The following is a 6227-nucleotide window of genomic DNA, read 5'->3' on the forward strand; positions in this document are numbered from 1 at the left end:
TTTTTTTTTTGTGAGGTGATATTCTCATCATAGAGATCATCTTCAAGAAAAATCAGTTCAATCTAAAACTTCTAACCCATATTTTGAAAATTCATTATTTTTTACATATGTTTTTTTTGTACTTCTGTTCCATGATCAGCCTATATATATATATATATATATATATATATATATATATATAGGATTAGGATTCGTATACACATAAAGCTACTAATAAAGCTATAACGTGTTTTGTCTTATATAGGCAAAAATGTTTGGAATGGGCTGATTTTTTTTGTGAAGATGATCTCTATGGTGAGGAGATCATCCTTGCCAAAAATCAGCCTATTATGAAACTTCTAGCCCCATGTTTACAAGTTGAAAAATTTTAGATCGTCCAATTTTTGTAAACCATTTTGATGGGGTTAGAAGTTTTGGAATGAGATGATTTTTTGCAAGGATGATCCCCTCACCATAGAGATCATCCTCACAAAAAATCAGTCCATTTCGAACCTCTTTAATCATATAAGACAAAAACGTTATAGCTTTATGAGTAGTTTTATGTGTCTATAGAACCCGACCCATATATAGACAAAGTCCTAGATAAAGTTGTCTTATATGACTAAAAATTTTCGGAATGAACTGATTTTTTGAGAGGATGAGGATGATTTCTATAGTCACTAGATCATCCTCACAAAAAATCATCCAATTCTGAAACTTCTAATCCCATCAAAAGTGGTTACAAACGAACAATAAAAAATTGATGGTTCACGATTATTCAACTTATAAACTAGGGTTAGAAATTTCAAAATTTGGTGATTTTTTTATGAGGATGATTTTCTCACCATAAAAATCATCCTCACAAAAAATCAACCCATTCTGAAACTTTTTAGTCAGATAAGACAAAATGCTTTGCCTAGAATGTTTTTTAGGATTTTGTCAAAAGAACACTACACTATATACACATGGGTTGGGATTTGCTGACTTTTAAGAATAACTCAAGAAAAAAACACATGATCCTAACCCTTTAAACAAAAATCAAATGGTTGAGATTTATGAGTATCTTGATAATACAAATCTCAAACATATTTATCTCGAGAAAAATCTTAACGATTGCATTTTGCATTTAAAGAGTTGGGATCATGTGTTTTTTTTATGAGTCATTCTTAAGAGTCAAAGAATCTTGACCCTATACATATATGGGTCATTGACACCCCACATAAAAGATAAAGAAAAATAATAGGCAAAAGTTGGGCTACCAAAAGAAACTATCTCATTATTTATTAGATTTGATATATTTTTTGGGTATATGAGCTCAATCATAATTGTAAACAACTATTAAAATTGTTTTAATGAGTGTTATAATGTTGAGATTATAATTTGAGCCAAACTTTTGTAATATTTGAATAATGTTTTTTAATCTTTAATTGGGGTGTGATAAATAATTCAAGAAATTAAGGTGTAATAAATCAAATATTTCCCAAAAAAATGATTTTATCATTATTTTTTATATAATTATCACAAAAGTGAAATTAAGATAGTATTTTTTTTTTAATCTTTTTATGCAATTTAAACAACAAAATTAATTTTTCACAAAATTTTCCATACTCTGCCTAAATAATAGAAAAGGATTTGCCAACTACTATTTTCACTACAATTAAACACAACCTAAATAATTAATAGAAAAGGATTTGCCAACTACTATTTTCACTACAATTAAACACAACCTAAATAATTATTCATATTTAAGATACCTCCTATGTTTTATGATTGAAAATCACACATTAATGATAGAATAACTAAATATTTTAAAATGATTTAAGCAGATTGACGTCCTTAACCCAAGCATGACCCATTCAATAATCATGTTAGACGGGTCGACACTAGTATGACTCAAACCCACTAAATTTGTGTCGATTTTGAATAGTGTTTGCAGTTTTTGTTAAGATTTGGCACCCTTAATTACAGTTTTTAGACACAAGTATTTTTTCATTTGATCTTTCAAAGAAAGAGGTTGAAGGAGTATTTTGCTGGTTCATACTGAACGGGTACATAGCTAAAATATTCACCAGAAACATGGTAGGTACAAATATAAATTTCAGAGTTTATGAAGAACTCATGTTGATGGGGCCCAGTTAACCTACCACCGCAACAAGTAGGTACGTTAGTAATGGAAAATGTAGAGACAAAGACTTGGAGGACCACATCTTCATGAGACCTATTAATAAAGTAGGGACAAGGCAAGATCTTTGGAAATGACAATAGATAGAGTTATAAAGATACGTAAATTTACCTTTAGATTTTACAAATCAATCCTTCATATTTTTTTTTTCCTTTTTTTATAATCATTATTATTTAAAAAAGAAAAAAAAAAAACTTCTTAAATTTTATTAAATATTTAATCAAACAGCTGAATAGAATATCTACTTGTTTATTTCAATAATGGTGTCTTATCCATCCAATAATTTAGACCCAAGGACTATATCATTCTCATGACATCCAATAATTCAGTGTGTGATTGGGTTTTTTTTCTCAAAGTCAGTCCATGCTTAGAGAGGTAACTCATTTGCAATATTTGGGCTCTAGGCCACGGATTAGGCTTGGCATACAGGTCAATGGACGGGCCTAGGGGTGGGTTTTTAAAAAACTTAAGTGCAATGTAAAAAAATACGATATACATAAATAAAATTTGTAAATAAAAATTGACACCAACACATTAATAAATAAATTTAGATTTTTATTCATTTTTGTAAATTGTACATAAAAAATGGTTACAAACATTATACTTATCATTATTTCAATGTAAATTGAATATAAAAAAAATTAAAAGTACTATTTTATTAAAAAAAAAAAATTGATTATAACTTAAGTAAATAAAAATTAATTAAAAGAATAGAGTTGCATTACAATAGGTTGAGTACATCACAACTAGGTTGACACCCACTCACATATCTATCATTTGCATAACTCTACCGAAAATCAAATAATTCTAATGTAACGGAAAAAAAAATTTATAAATTTACATAATTCTCATTCATTTTTTTGTATTTGTAATATTGGTATCTAAATTTACTTATATTATTTCTTCTTCGAGAGCTTCTTGATTGATCAAGTTTTGAGTCCTCTTTTCTATTTGGTATAAATCCTTCAGACATACATAAGCTTCCATTGTCTTTGATGTTATATGACTCCGATAATCATCTAAAATACGTTTCCCTACTCTAAAAGCTGATTCTGATGCTATAGTAGAAACATGAACGGTTAGTAAATCATGAGCCATGGCTGAAAGAATGGGATATATAACCTCTTGTCCCTTCCACCAGGCTAAAATATAGAAATCATCATCTCTTCTATATTTGATTGTTCTAAATTGCTATCTAATTCACTACTCATGCTTGATAATGATTGGTTAATCCATCCCCTAAGTAATTTTCCAACTCAATTAATTGGGAAGTACTAAGATCAAGTTTACTATCTTACGTTATTACCTAATGCATTATGGTATTCTTCAAAAAGTTTGTATAATGTAGATTTAATTTTATTTATATTATATGAAATTATTGAATATTTGCATCATTTATAAATTAAATTAAAACTTTTGCTCCTTTTAATTTGAATTTATGGTCCATTATAGATGTTAATTCAAAAGTCTAAGGGATTTCCTCCCAATATTTCTAAAATTTTATTTTCATTGCATTATAAATCTCCCCAAAACCTTGTCTCTAGCGATAGTAACTAACACCTCTCATAATATTAACTAAATGACTAAGAATTTGAGATGAAGTTACCTACTAAATACCACAAAAAAAAAAAAAACAAAGAGTTTCATTGTAAAAAACTTAAAAAGAAATATATTTAATTAGAATTGTATTATTCCAATTATTATCATTTATTATCGCATTAATTAAATTTTGATATGGAATTATCATATTTAGCATTTTGTAAGTTGCATTTCATTGATGTTTAACATAAATAGGAAAGTTCTTACATTTTACATTAGAAACTTTATAAAGTGATCTAAATTCTTAATATTTAGATGGGTAGGTAAAAATATTAACTAATATTTTTAATTAATACTAAATATAATTTAAATAATTACAAATCATCTTATACAATTAAATTTAATATATGGCAACAGCAACGTATATGAAATAATTTTTTATTATAATTAAGAGGAATTATTTGATTAGCATAATATATTAATCCATTATTATGTGATGCATTATTTAAAGTTATTGAAAATATTTTATTATATATTCGTTACCTTCTAAGTGTTTGAATTACCAATACACCCATTACATAACTAGAATGAAGGTGTTTAAGCAAATAAAAATTAATTATTCTTTTTTGTATGATCTAATAGGAATTTGTAAAATGAGCTGTTACAAATTTTTCTAGAATATTTTTAAATTAATTAATTAGATTTTCATTCTCTTTTTTTATTATTTATTATTATTGATAAGCTGGGGTTAAAGGGACCCCACTGTGGAAACATTACTAACAAGTGTAGATACAAGTTAAATCTTCCTCTGCAATTCTCAAAAGTTCTTGAGGAACATTACACATATTTTCAATAACGAAAAAATCATCAAAATAAGAACCTATTTTCGCTAAATAATCCGCTGCCCGATTTGTTTTTCTCCAAATAAATTCAAATGAGTAGTCATCAAAGAATTGGATTTGTTTAGCAATCTCCAGCAGGGTTTCACCATATTTCCATGATGGATCAATTTCGTTCTTTATGCATTTAACTGAATATAATGAATCTGAAGAAATCAAAATATCGATTCAAACCCCTCGATATTGTATACCTAATTGCCTCTAAGATTGCTTGAAGTTCTATTTGAATAATGTCTTCTGCATAAATGTTACTCCAACTTGCAAAGAGTATTGTACCACTGTTATTTCTGCCAATGAACCCAAATTCCGAACCTTACAATGAGACATTTAGGGAAATCGAACCTTGGATGTGGTACAATCACCGCATCTTACCAACGCGTCAAGCGCTAGTTTGTTCATTCTGTTCTTTTAATAGTTTCATTGTATCATGTACATGTCTTGCAATTGAACACTAAAATGGCTGAAATTGTGGACCAAATGAATTATGTACCCATTCAATAAAATCTGAAGAATCTACCACATTACATGATTTCTTTTTTTTAGCTAAATACTTTAGAAGAAGATGTCGCTAATGAAATGCTACAATATTTACAACGTGTTTTAACTAACAAAGTTTGAGGATTGTTAGGATCAAGAAGTTCAATTTTTTCAAAATAATTCCAAACCCCTAAAATTTTTCTACATTTTTTAGATGAACTTCCTACTTCATTATTTTTTGATCCTATTGACTCAAAAGGAGGAATTCCAGCTACATTTTCTAGGGTAGAGATAAAATCAAATTGATAATATATATATTTTCTCTAGCTCAGTTCCATTTTTATAGTCTAAGTGAATCTAATTAAATAAATATTAGTTAATTACAAATAATAATAATAAATAAAAATTAAAGATAAGATGAGAACTAAACTTATAAATTAACAAAATGTACCAACCTTAACTTTTGTAAAAATTGAAAAGAAATTTCGAGATTGCAATTGATGTTTGATGCTAGAATTTGGAAGTTGAATGGATATATGTTTGATGCTTGAATTGGAAGTTGAATTGATGCTTGATGGTTGAAGCTTCACTTTAGTCTTAGATCTTGAGATTGAGATTTGAGAGGGTAAGAAACTAAGAGTTTAGAGAGCAAATTAATAGAATGATAATATTGAGATTGAAATTTGAGAGAATGAAATGTTATATTTATAGGAAAAATAATTTTAAATGACTACATTTACCCTTTAACTGCAAAATAACAATAATAAAATATGGGTATTTAAGTCATTAGGCATATTTTATGCCAAATTACATTCATTAACCTTATAATAATTAAAAAATGATCACAAATAAGATCAAATCTGTCTTTTTATTATAATATATGATTTACATAAATATTTATTTAAAAAGAGAGTGGAAATTTTTGTTTTGAAAATTTTGGGGGATGATTTTATTTAAAAATACATTACACAGGACAGGACATTGATGACATGATATGAATTGAAAATTGAATTAAAAAAAACCAGTTATATTTTTAATATTTTAAAATATTAAAGATTCTTTAGAGTAGTAAACTCATTTGATTAATCAAATGAAATGTGTAGCTTCCCAAGCATAGGGATGGGCTTTTTGAGCTAGCTTTCATGGGCGTG

Source organism: Akebia trifoliata, chromosome 16 (genome assembly GCF_017979445.1).
Source record: "Akebia trifoliata isolate Shusen 1 chromosome 16, ASM1797944v1, whole genome shotgun sequence".
Lineage (NCBI taxonomy): Eukaryota > Viridiplantae > Streptophyta > Magnoliopsida > Ranunculales > Lardizabalaceae > Akebia > Akebia trifoliata.